This window comes from Medicago sativa, chromosome 1, assembly GCF_051527215.1.
Source record: "Medicago sativa cultivar Bolivia chromosome 1, Bolivia_mono, whole genome shotgun sequence".
In the NCBI taxonomy this organism is placed as follows: domain Eukaryota; kingdom Viridiplantae; phylum Streptophyta; class Magnoliopsida; order Fabales; family Fabaceae; genus Medicago; species Medicago sativa.
The window spans coordinates 67612412-67626992 of record NC_140749.1 but is presented as its reverse complement, the minus strand read 5'-3'; the positions used below and the strand labels follow the sequence as shown (position 1 = coordinate 67626992).

Sequence of the window (14581 nt, the reverse complement as noted above, 5' to 3'; positions counted from 1 at the left end):
TTCAATCTATCCCTGCCTACTTTATGACTTTTCACTCTCCATGTCTCTCTTTGTGATGAAATTGAAAGAATGATGAATTCCTTTTGGTGGGGTCATTCGGGAGGTCAAACTAGAGGTATTAACTGGATTTCTTGGGATAAACTGTCTATGCACAATAATGAAGGAGATACGAGTTTCAAAAATCTACCTAACTTTAATCTAGATATGTTAGAAAAACAAGGCTGGAGACTTATGACAAATCCTGATTCGCTGGTAGCTAGACTTTACAAGGAAAGATATTATCCCAGGTGCAATTTCTTTAAGCCGACTTTGGGACATAAGCCTGCTTTGTATGGCGAAGCATATGTAATTCTAAATTTATTCTCAAAGCTAGAAGCAGATGGAGGATAGGCGATGGTGATGATATCTCGATTTGGTATAACAAGTGGATTGTAAATGATGTTACACTTATTCCACATGTTGATGGAGATTTTCCTCTAGCTGATCTAAGAGTCTCAGATTGCATGTTACATGACCGCAAGGAATGGAATCTACCTTTCCTACAGTCAATTTTTGATCACCAGGTAGTTGAACATATAGTGAACACACCGCTCTATCCATCAGTGACAGAAGATCGACTCATCTGGAAAAAAAATCATGGCGAATACTATGTTTGTAGTGCATACTATTTTTGTGTGCAAGAATTACTTAATACATCTCATTTCAAGGTACAAGGTTCTTGGAATCTAATTTGGAAGGTCAAGATTCCTCCAAATGTAAAAAAAATTTGTGTGGCGAATTTGTAGGAATTGCCTACCAACTCGTATACGTCTAAAAGATAAATGTATTGTTAAAAGATCATCAATTCCTAATGAAATAGATGTAGCAGTAGCTTGACGAAACCCTAGAGTCTTTACTTGATCCAGGATGTATGATGTATATGTCATTCCGAAATGGTCTATTAATCTGCCAATAAGTCATTTAATGGTAGTTCCCCCTATCACGTTATTGTGAAAGACTAGATTGGCCTGTTCTGCCATAAGTACCTCCATACCCTATGAATTATACACTGTATACGGTGGTGAATGAGGATACACTTCATTTATTTTTCCAATTTCCAAATAGGTTAAATGTTTGGAGTATGCTTCCTTTCTTTTCTTTTATTTCTATTTTGCTACAACAAGATATGGATAGCAAGAATATTATCTTCAAAGCATAACATGATTTATCTAAGGATGATGCAGCTTTATTTTGTTGTGTGTTGTGGAGCATCTGGAAACAAAGAAACATTAGAGTGTGGAATGTGGTAATTGATGCTCAAGTTTATGTTGTCGAGAGAGCAAAAGTTATGCTTAATGATTGACAAGATGCACATAGGATTTGTAATACATCTTGTGCACAACCGCGACAAGAAGGAAATGTGAAATGGATCAAACCAGCTGAAGGAAGATTTAAGTGCAATATTGATGATTCTTTCTCCCAGCTTTCTTATAGAGTGAGAATAGGAGTTTGTATAAGGGATGATACAGACACTTATTTTTTGGCAAAAACTGAATGGTTTACTCCAGTCTGTGAGGTACCTGTTTGCGAAGCTCTTGGATTGTTATCAGCTTTAGAATGTGTTCATCACTTACACTTGGGACCTATCGATTTTGAGTTGATGGATAGTTTTTCATCTGCACATCATGATGTTACAGAATTTGGGATGATTATCCATAATTGTAAAATTATTTTTGAACAATACTATGTCAACTTTAGTGTTGAGTTTGTGAAGAGACAAGCAAATGGGACAACCCATAAATTAGCTAAGGCGACCACATCCTAAGCTAGTTTCCAAATTTTAGTAGAAATACCAGATTGTATTAAACACATTTTAAATAATGAAATGATATAAGCTTCTTTTCTTAAAAAAAAAAATGAAGACTTTCCTAAAAAAAAAATCATGAAGGCTTAAACTACAAAATGGATAAAATTATGAAGACATATTTAAACAAATTAATCAACTTTTATTAATTCGTTGTGTATTCTAAACTATAATGAACTGACCGTATGGGTCATATAACTGAATTTGATCGTCCTATCTATTTATAGCATTTTTTGTCAATTGATGCATTATATTGAAACTTCAGTTTTTCTTCTTACGACTGAATATGGAAATTTCATGTGATTCCTCCAAAAACAAACCCTTAATATTATTAGCTCATTGATTCTTTTTGGCTGCATCTCTACTTTTCTGGGTCATATAACGACAAAAAACGAAAATTTGAAACCTCTAAATGGACGACACGTCGGCCAACAGAGTAAAGAAATAACAGTAGGAATAAAAAATATCAAAATATATATTCTATACTATCCTATGATTAGCTAGGGTCAACTTAAATTTAATTCATTTTACTTGTAAAAAAAAGTCAACTTAAATTTAGCTCAAGAGTCCTTAATAGTGTATATCACTCTTAGACCTGAAACTACTATAATCTTTAGATGTGGACTTAAATGCTTTATTGTCATTCTAACATTGTTTGTAAAAGGATAATCATAATGTTGGCTAATGGGTACTTAATGAATCATGCTGAGGGACATGAGTGTGTTTAGATGAGATTTGTCCCTCCTCATAACATGATATATATCTTTAGGCATCTTGATGAAATATGACTGTAAAGTTGCATGCCCATGCCGAACTAAGTCAATATGAGATATTGGACTTATTCATTATTCAGTATATTTCGTGATCAAGAAATTTAAATATTGATCTATACAAGGGTGCCAAAATCTATGCCTTGTGATCAATATAGATATGAGGACAAAGGAATAATTGTATACATGAGTATTATCATGGAAAAAGGTTTCGTCAGATCACTTGACATTCTTGTCACTTGGGTAGCAATGATGTGTTGCTAGATACCGCTCATTGTTTATAATATTAAATATTAGATTTAATATTAATTATTGTCAACGTGACTAGAACCTATGGGGTCAGACACAAAAGAACGGTAAAAAAAGAAGTATAAGTAAGACTTATATGATGGGTGTGTTTAGCAAATAACGTTAATTAGTTAGCAACCGACTAAACTCGTTAATGGGCTTACGGAAACCTAATAGTGACTTCTGACTTGCCGAGCACACTAGGAGTTCTATAAATAGAACCCTTGTGCTGAAGTCTTGGTTACATGTTTGAGAAACCCTAATTCTCCCAAACCTCCGATCGCTTGGCTAGCACCGGGAATTGGAGGAGCACCGTTCGCGTGGACTAGTAGAGGCTCTACTGTTTGCTTTGCTTTGTGACCGAGATTTTTCCTACACTTCGGGGTAACATTCATTCACTGATTCATGTCAAATTTGTAATGATCCATGGAAAGAAAATCGAAATTTTTATTTCGCTACCTGTTCATGCAATCGATTTTCCTTCACAAGCCATCTTTATTTTTCTAATATACTAGCGCGTTTTTAATATATATAGTGGTTTTTTTTTCATGTATTATAGATATAAAAAATATATTTTGGGCCTCACAATCTAGGAGCCCAACTCAGTAGAGTTGTTTGTATCCCTTAAGGTTTGGCCCTGTTGAGAAGTGAAGGGTTTCATTTTCTTTGTTTCTCAAAAGAAATGAATGAATCTTTTATGAGAGAGGTGGATGCAAATAAGAAATAGGCGAGAGTCATTTCAAAAATATATGAATAAACATGTTCCATCAAATCTTCCACTTGTATGAATCAAGTAGTTGAATTCAAAAAGTTAGGGAGCTTCATCAAAAGACGAATCATTCGAAAGAACGTGGATTTCATTCATGGGTGAAACAATTTTTTATCATACATTATTTATCTTCAGACTGATCTACGGATTACTAAAGTCACATTACTCTGAAAACCGGACGGTTAACACAAATAAAAATAATTATATTAAGAAATTTTTCACGAGCTGTCACATCTTGATAATTACATAAACTATTTTTGAAGATATGATATGCTCAATACAACAATAAAATTATCCACGGTAGTTGTTGAAAAGTCGAGTTTATATTTTATAATTTTATTCTTTTCTCAAAAGAATTAATGAATCGTTTATAAGAGAGATAAATGTAAATAAGAAACTGATCGGATTTATTTTCAAATATAATTTAATAATTGTGATTCATCAATCTTTGACTTGCATGTATCACTTTCATAAATGAAATCTAGCTTGCATTAAGAATGTTTTCACAAGTTGTCCCATTTTAAAAGTTATATAAACTATTTTTGAAGATATGATATGACTCGTGCACCAATAATATGATCCATAACCTGTTGAGCTATTGTATTCAATTTTAAAATTCAATCCCTTTGATTTTCATATCTATACACAGTGCACTTCATTTGTTCAAAAAAAACAAGCACTACTTTTTTTTTTGTACAAACAAGCACTACTTTTATTAGGTGTATATTTAAAAAAACGTATTAGTTCAAAGCAGTTTAATCTATCTTTAATTAGTGCATGACCAGTGCGAAGCACTCGAGCAATAATAAGTAACCCCTAGCATGCATGAATGAATACATGTTATCATCATAATACATTTTGTCTTTTTTTTTTTTTTTTGGATAAGCTCATAATTCATTTCTTTATTATTACTTAATCAAATCATATACATCCAAATCTAGAAAGAAAGAAAAAAAATATATTCCATCTTGCTTTTCTTTCTTAATGGAAAAACGCTTTCTTGAATTTCTTGAATTGTGTAGTTGAATTTGCTTCCGGTGTGCATAGTGTTGGTATCTTAACAAGAAAATTACAAGAGCAATAGTTCTCCACTAACTAATTTGAAAACTTCTTACTTTAGGGTTTATTTATTTTCACACTTTATTTCACTATGCCTTTATAATTTACTATAATAACAACATGATGTTTTTGGTCCAGGTAAGGAGAATGATTATCCAAAAGGTAAAATTTTAAATTAGAGTTTTGTAAATGGAATAAATAGGCCATGAAGAGTTTTATCTTGAGCCACCCGACTCAGTTCAGAATCTTCAGATTGAATATAGATAATATAAACCAACATAGTACATGGGTGTTAATTGGGTGTGAAATTTTAAGAATAATTGCTCGATAATTTTAATAATGGATATATTAAATTCAAAAAAGAAAACTCATACTCCAAATTTTAACAAATTGTGTACAAATAAACATCATTGATGAAAATTTAAAATGAATAATAAATGTGTTTTTTTTTTTTTTTTGGAAATTTTTTTAGGTCAGCTAGCCATTGAAAGCTCATTAGGATTAGGGCACACATCAAGCTCAAAAAACGCTTATATAATTTATTCATTTATGTCTATCATGAAGCTTGTTTGAGCTTAATTTCTTCATAATTTGATTTAAATCAGATATATAGGTAATATGAGATAATTTGATTCAATTTTTGTGTGAGGCCATTCTATGCCTTACAACTTTTTAAGTGGAATTTAAAGTGTATGTTGACTTGACCCAAAAAAAAATGTATGTTGTGTATGTAGCTACAGTCTACAATCATTATAAATAATTTAAAGTTGAATCACATGAAATTTGGCAATTTAGATCTTATACTTCCTCCGTTCCAGATTAATTGAGTCATTTGCTCATTTCACACATATTAAGAAAAATGTATAAATAAATGAGAGAGAAAAATGGTTTTAAGTAGGCATGGCAATGGGGCGGGGTGGGGACGGGTTTTACCTTCCCCGTCCCCATACCCGATTCTCAAATACTTACCCGTTACCCTACCCATACCCAACGGGGATGAGAAATTGAATCTCATCCCCGTCCCCGACGGGTTCGGGTATCCCCGCCCCATCCCGTCCCCGCATTGAATAATTTATTTTAATAAAAAATAGAAGTTTTTTTGCATCTCCAAGCGTAACGTTGTAATATATTATCCAACAATACACTCACTTTAACATTGTTAGATGAAATATTTAGTTGATCCTTTAAATATCAATGGTAGTTTTTATTAACATCACAATTATCAAACAAAATAACATGACATATCAACATGAGGTAATTTTTTACATTTGGGACGGGTTTGGGTATGGGTTCGGGGTGGGTACCTATATACCCGTTACCCGTCCCATACCCGTGTTTCGAAATCGGAGAAAACCCATACCCATACCCAAACCCAGTCAAAATGGGAAAAACCCGTCAAATTGGGTTTGGTTCGGGTGGGTAACCGCGGGTCTGGGTTTAGTTGCCATGCCTAGTTTTAAGTGTTCTTGTTAAGTATTGATGCATTTTCCACTATCATAAATGCAAAATGGAATATATTGAATTGGGAGTGATGAAAGTAGCATTAATTAGAGTTATATTTGGAAAAGGTAATTAATATTGTATTGAAAAGTGAATTGGGTCAATTTTTTGGGACAATATTTTTCTGCAAATGGCTCACTTATTATGGGAGGGATGGAGTATCTTACTAATAATGCAAATTTAGATTTCAAAAGTGTATTTAGGGTTAATTAAGTAAATAGTCCCTATAAATATTAAGAATTTTAATTTTAGTCACTATAAAATAAAATCGCACTTTTTAGTCCCTGTAAAATTTTCCATCAGCATTTTTAGTCCCTGTAAAAACTTTCATCAGCAATTTTAGTCTTGTAAGAAAAATTTGCCTGGTCCCTCTAAAATGTTAAAAGGAAAATGTCATAGGGACTAAAATGTATGATTTTATTTTGCGGGGACAAAAAAAAAATTCTGAATATTTATAGGGATCATTTACTTAATTAACACATATATTTAAGATATCAGAATTTGACATTATAAATCTTATTTCAAGCACGATCTTCGTTCTTTATTATATAAAACAATTCACTTTTTATGTTTATTAAATAACTAATGTATTTTGTCCTATTATAGATCAGATAAATGAGTTATTCAATAAATCTAAAAAATTAATTATACATTTTTTTTTTGAAAAAAAAAAATTATACATAGAGAGTGCTATATAGTTTCTGATTTTATATTAATTATTCACTCATCGGATTTCATTTTCAAGCACACTGCCTCAATGGAATTGATGTATTATTCTATATGGTGTTAGGTACACGGCATCAAAATTCTGATATTTTTTTCTTTATCAAGAACTATCTCTCTTAATATAAGAAGAGAAGATGTTGTGGAAAATCTATAATTGCCCTAAGTTGGTTGCTTGCCAAATCACACAATTGAGGGTAAAAGTTGTCTAAAAATTACTTTATTGAACTAAATGACCACAATTAACTATGATGATGTCATGTAACTATTAAAGACATTTGGTTTAGTTTATTTGCTCTACAAAAACACCCTTTCCTTACATTGCAACTAGATAAATTACTTTTGCTGCTATTATGTCATCATTTGTGTCAATACCAATGCTGCAAGTTGTACTCTTGGGGGGCAAAAATTCAAATTTCAAATTTCAAATACTCTTTTATATATCAACCAATACTCCTTCACTATTATATCATTCTCCCTTTTTCTTCTTTCACTGGTTTTATGTATACTTTTTTGTCCTCAATTTTTTTTGACAACCATTTTTCATCGTCTCTATTTTGCAGAAAAATCGTGAACAACACATGAAGATAAATGAAACTGCTTTTATCTTCACAAAGGTATTGAGATGATAATTAACTCATTCTTTGGTTGTGCATTGTCTTTAAATTTTTTTCCTCTACATATCAAATCTCTAACAAACTATAACATGTTAAATGAAGCTTCTTTTTTTGTAAGATTCTACATGAATGCATAAGAAACAATATACATATATATGTTATATTCTACAATATATTCTACAACCAGCTAATCAATATCAACATTGTTTTTTTTCTTCTTTTTATTCCTCATTTCATTTATAACATGTTCATTGTAATAATGATGATGAAAACAAAACGAAAAAGACCAATCTTATTAGAGAAAAAGTACATCTAAGAAGAAATAACATGGATAAACTCATCACTAGACTAAACTCCACTCTACGATTAGATTTACTTTATTTTTTATAAAGTCAAATGATTTTATTGTATATAGATACATCAATTTTGGATTTCTTTTAAAAAAAAATACTATAATAAATGTATAGATATGATTCCTATTTGTATACAAGTACCATTGATGCTGTAAAACAACAGAAAGAAAAAGGATGTACAAATGAAACAGAGAAAAGACCAAATCATATTTAAAAATAGAAGTTGACAATTTTTTTGTTTCATATAGATAATTTATGTGTGCAAAAAGACCGGATCATTAAACAAGCAAATTCAAAATAATATTGTATAAATACTTTCTTGAGTAAAATAACAAGCAAAAAACAAATAGTAGAATTGCTACTCTTGGCCAAAAAAAAAAAATTTACTTCCATTTCAAATCATAGAAAAGTTTTTGGAACAAAATAAAAATTATGAATATTGTTATTAGTATTATTATTATTATTATACCAATTTTTCAGATCTACAAAAAAGACAAATCTAAAAAAACAAAAAAAAAAAGATAGAAATGTATTTGTACAATATTATTTTTCTGTTGTTTCTCTTTATCTATATAATAAAGAAATCAAAACTAAATTGAAAAATCAGTTTTGAAAGGAAAGGTGAGAAAGATGGCATCCTGATTAGGTGTTTTTTTTTTTTTTTTAATTTAAGTTTCAAGATGCATAGTATGCCTTTTTTTATTTAAATCATAAAAAGAATAACAGAAAGTCAATATTGTGGTAAAAGAAAATAAAAAGTTCTGATTTGCCAAAAAAAAAATCTTTGTTTTTATTTCTATTTCTAACAACAAAAAAAAAATATTATTAATGTCAGATCTAAAATATCAGAAACACATTCATTGATCTACAACAAAAACAACAAAATTTCTTACATATCTTGAAAATAAACATGTTCACATCTAATTTCATCTTTTGATTGTTGTTGTTGCATGTATGACGGCGAGATAGGGGGAATTTCTGTTGCGGAGGTGAATCACGGTGGCCGTAAAATGAGAGAGAAGCTGAACTCAAAATTGTTACTTCCCTTGATCTAAAAATAAATAAGTGTGTTTTGTAGAGGAGAATGAGAGGATAAAGATGACAGTTTTATTTTATGTGTATGGTGGTCGAAGTTTGCTGCAAATGAAGAGAGAAGAGGGTTTTTGTGGTGGTTTGTGAAGGAGAGAAGAAGAACAGCGGAACAGGCTGAGAGAGAGAGAGAGAGAGAGAGAGAGAGAGAGAGAGAGTTTGTGACTTTTGGTCAATGGAGAATATATTATTAAGGTTTTGTTATTGAAAGTTATGTATTGGGTTTTTTTTAGAAATATATTGGATCAATTTTTTACGTGTCTTTGGGCCTAACCATGACAATATCCTTTTTTTTATTTTTTTTTTGCAAGTTATCCTCTTATTTTTTTTCAACTATAATTTTGTTTTGGTTTTGAAGAATCATATTTATTCATTATTATGTTTTTTTTGGTGAAGAATCTTCTTTTTTTGGTGAAGATATTTATTCATTATTATGTAACAAATGTATATTACTTTTTGTGAATTTTTTATTAAATTAATTTTTTTAAGAGTATTGTTATTTGTCACACAATATATTATGGTGAAGCATTCATGAACTATCCATGTCCATTGATATTTTTTTTGGTTGTGATGAGTTCGCGAGGAAAAAATCGCTATAAGAGACATTTTCCTTTTTTTAACCATAATATAAGTGAAAAACTAACTTAAAAATTTAAAAAATTATAATTATACACGGAACATGTTATCATTTAGTACAAATAAAAAATAATTATAACACAAGAGACAAGTTGTAGCTGATATAAATTTCCAGATAATTATTAACCATGTGACATGTCATCACTTATATATATTATAAAATATTTTTTATACACGAAACAAATTGTTACTTTTAACTTTAAAAATTATTATTATACACGGACGAAATCTTTACTGATACAAATCTACTAACATCTACTTCTACTAACAATATCTAAAAATCGAAGTCCAACAAAATAAATAAATCAGTGTATAGTTATCAGTGGAAATTAGTTACACATGAACATTATCCGTAATTAGTTTTTTAAAAAACAAATAATTTTTTTGAAGAAGTAAAAAAAAACAATTAAATTAGTTTTGCTATAATACACATAAACGAGTCATGATGAGTTCGTGAGGAAAAAAATGTTATAACATGCATTCTCCATTTTTTAAATCATAGTATAAGTGGAAAACTAACTTAACATTTTAAAAAACCAGTACTATACACGATACATGTTATCGTTAAGTACAAATTAAAAATAATTATAACATAAGAGACAAGTTGTCGCAGATATAAATTTCAAAATAATTATTAACCATGTGGCATGTCATCACTGATATATATTGTAAAATATTTATTATACACAAAACAATTGATACTATTAACTTTTTAAATTATTATTATACATGCGCGAAATCGTCACTGATACAAATCACCTAACATCTACTTCTACTAATAATATCTAAAAATCGAAGTCCAGCAAAATAAATAAATTAGTATATAGTTATCAGTTGAAATTAGTTACACATGACCATTATCCGTAATTAGTTTTGCTATAATATAATATATATAAACGAGTCGTGATGAGTTCGCGAGGAAAAAAATCACTATAGCATGCATTCTCCATTTTTTAATTCATAATATAAGTGGAAAACTAACTTAAAAGTTTGAAAACCAGTATTATACGTGATACATGTTATCATTGAATACAAATTAAATATAATTATAACATAAGAGACAATTTGTCGCATATATAAATTACAAAATAATTATTAACCACGTGACATGTCATCACTGATATATATTGTAAAATATTAATTATAGACGAAACAAGTTGATATTGTTAACCTATAAATTATTATTATACATGGGTGAAATCGTCACTGATACAAATCTGCTAACATCTACTTCTACTAACAATATCTAAAAATCGAAATCCATCAATTATGAATAAATTAGTATATAGTTACCAGTGGAAATTAGTTACACATGACCATTATTCGTAATTATTTTTTAAAAAAACAAATAAATTAGTTTTACTATAATATATATAAACAAGTCTCGATGAGTTTGCGAGGAAAAAAATCTCTATAACATCCATTCTCCATTTTATAATCATAATATAAGTGAAACACTAACTTAAAAATTTAAAAAGTCAGTATTATTATATATATTATAAAATATTTATTTTATACGAAACAAGTTGTCACTGTTAACTTTAAAAATTATTATTATACACGGATGAAGTCGTCACTGATACAATTCTACTAACATCCACTTCTATTAACAATATATAAAAATCGAAGTCCAGCAAAATTTCATAACTGTCCTTATTAAAACTCAGATCTCCTTAATTTCATGTGCATAATGGTTATTTTGCAAAATTTAATTTATTTATTTATTTTAGAATTAATTACGGATAATGGTCATCACATGTGTAACCAATTTAAAAATTATTATTATACACGAATAAGTTGTAGCTATTATGTTTAAAAATTATTTTTATTCACGGGCGAAGTCGTCACTGATACTAATCTACTTCTACTAACAAAAATAACAATATATAAAAATCGAAGTCCACCAAAATTTCACAATCGTCCTTATTAAAACTCATCACCTTCTTAATTTCATGTGCATAATGGACATTTTATAAAATTTAATTTATTTGTTTTTTTAAGGAAAATTTATTTGTTTTTTAAAAAATTAATTACGGATAATGATCATCACAATTGTAAATAATTTCCACTGATAACTATGGAACTAATTTATTTATTTTGATGGACTTCGATTTTCATATATATTGTCAGTAGAGTTAGATGTTAGCAGATTTGTATTGGTGACGACTTCGCCCATGTATAACGGGCATTATCCTTTTTTTAGTCATAATAAAGTGAAAAAAAACTAAAAAATTTTTAAAAAATTGTATTACAAACGAGATATGTTATCATTAAGTACAAATTAAAAATAATTATAACACAAGACACAAGTCATCATTGATATAAATTTTAACATATTTATTATACACATGACATACCATCACTGATAAAATAATTATTATACACATGACAAGTTGTCATTGTTAAAATTTAAAAGTTATTATTACACACGGACTAAATCTTAAAAATTATTATTACACATGGACTAAATCGTCGTTGATACATATTCTAAAATAATTGCTATAAAGGAAACAAGTTGTCACTGCTCATAATTTAAAAATTATTGTTATATACATGACATGTTGTGATTGATAAAAAAATTAAAATAATTATTATACAAGAGACAAGTCATCAATGATATAAATTTTAAAGTAATTATTGTACATGGGCCAAGTCGTCTGTGATACAAGTTTTAAAATAAACGTTTTACATATGACAAATTGTTGAAACTAAAAATGTAAAATTATTATTATACACGGGATAAATCTTCATTGATTATACACTGAGCAAGTCGTCGCTAATAATATTTTGAAATAATTATTACGCACAAGACTTTGAATTTTAAAAGAAATGCACAAGACAAGTTGTCGTTTCTAAAAAGTTACAAAAATATTATTTTACAAAAGACAAGACTTCATTACTATTTTTTTTCGGAGTTAATATTTTAATTTACCAAGCCTACTCCAAAATTATATATTTTTCAAGGAAAAAACTCCAAGATATGTTATTATATTTTTTATTTGGAGAAAAAAATATATAAGTTGATATTATTGTTGAATCAAAAATATAACGCTCAAATATTTGGCCAACACATCCAAATTATTTACATAAACTAATAATTAAATTGCATCAAAACTCTTATAAACATTTCATAATTTTTAATAAATAACAAACGTTTACTGTACCCGTGCGTCAGCACGGGTTTGTTACTAGTTGAGTATAAAAGTTGAACCCTCTTATGGTGTTAGGTATACGGCATCAAAATTCTGATATTTTTTCTTTATTAAGAACTATTGAGTATAAAAGTTGAAACCTCTTATTTTGGTTTAACAACTCACACTAAGAAGATAATATGGTAAATGTGTAAATGCATGTTTCTTGTGGATCAATAATCCGGACTCCACCTAGCTTTCATAATTTCAATGGATGGTTTGGACTCCACCTAGATTTATAATTTTGATTTGATGGATATTGTTTACAATAATTTTATATTTTCTTTGATTTGGTCTGGACTTCCACTTAAAAAACATGGTGGTTCATTGTTTATACTAAATAAATGACAATAATTCTATACTTCTGATTTAAAATAATTCTATATTTCTGATTTAGTAGTGTTCCTTCAAGCATTCACCAAATAAATTAAAAGATGTCATCAAGTACCTCGTGTTTCCATAGCCATAAGTTTTGGTAAAATGAGGGAAAATTGCCAAAGTTTTGGCTTTGAAATCAAAATAGTTATTTTAGGAAGTTCATTGATATGTCATGAACAAAATACGTCCAATTTACTTCCATGTGTGGGAAATTTGAATGTTCTCTTAACCAGTGTCCCGGGAGCATTGGTTAACATTTTCCTTTTTTTTTTTATTGTAAAGAGGGTCAACGGCCCAAAAGAAAAAATTACAAATTAACCATGCGAGGCTCTGGAACCCCCATTTGATCAGCTACTAACAAATGTCTTAATTGAGTCGGACGACACCCATAAATCATCAAAGTAGATCCCATACTACAACCAATTTAGCCAATGCGTCTGCACAAGTGTTTGCTTCGCGGTAAGAGTGTTGAACTTTCACCTCCCACACCATTTGAAGTAATCTCCTTATCTTTTGAATAAGACTACGACTAATAGGACTGACATCTTCTTCATCCAATAAAGTATTTGCCACAACCAAAGAATCAACATTTAATTCTACCAATATGAACCCCGATCTTCTAGCATACCGAAGACCTTCATAAACTCCCCACAATTCCGCGACATGCACTACACATCCCGACATACTTAGAAAAAATGCCAAGCCATTCACCCTCACTCCCCCGTATGATACCTCCACAACCCGCTCTGCCATCTTCTTTGCTCTTATTGATGTTTACCTCTTATTTGGATGTTTGTTTTGACAAACCATTTTCCTTTTATTGATTGAAGATATAAAATTGATTTGGTGATTGAAGTGAGTAAGTTAAAGAATTGGGTGATAAAGACATTAAAGGATCTGCCTACATCCACAATATAACATTAACATAACAACATTTGTCATTCAAAATAAAAAATGCAAATACAAATACAAGATAAATAATATGGTACTCTTTGTATGAAGCGAACATAAAACTTAAGATATTTGTTTTGGCTTAAATATGATTTTAGTCTATGTATTTATAGGGCTTATTGGTTTTAATCATTGTAAGTTTTTTTTGTTTGAATTCAATCCATGCAAACTCAAAAAATTGTTGTCTTTAGTCTTTGTTGTCAACTTATTAGATTGCATAGATAATTTTATATCCTCATATGACGTTAGAGACTAAAAACAACAATTTTTTAATTTACAGAGATTATATCAAAACAGAAAATATTTACTGTGCCTAAAACCAAAAAAAAAAAACATTATAATTGCATAGACTAATTATTTAAACTTCTTTTTAATTATTACATTTCTAAATCATTAATGTTAGATATACATGTT

At 29.2% G+C, this 14581-nt stretch overlaps 1 long non-coding RNA gene across 1 annotated transcript; it reads left to right on the top strand.

The window, feature by feature from the left end:
* Nucleotides 1–7341: 7341 nt before the first annotated feature.
* LOC146956651 (uncharacterized) lies at nucleotides 7342–9474 on the top strand. Its single transcript, XR_015020546.1, has 2 exons — nucleotides 7342–7569; nucleotides 8892–9474. It is a non-coding gene; the product is annotated as an uncharacterized LOC146956651 (long non-coding RNA).
* The last annotated feature ends 5107 nt before the right edge of the window (nucleotides 9475–14581 follow it).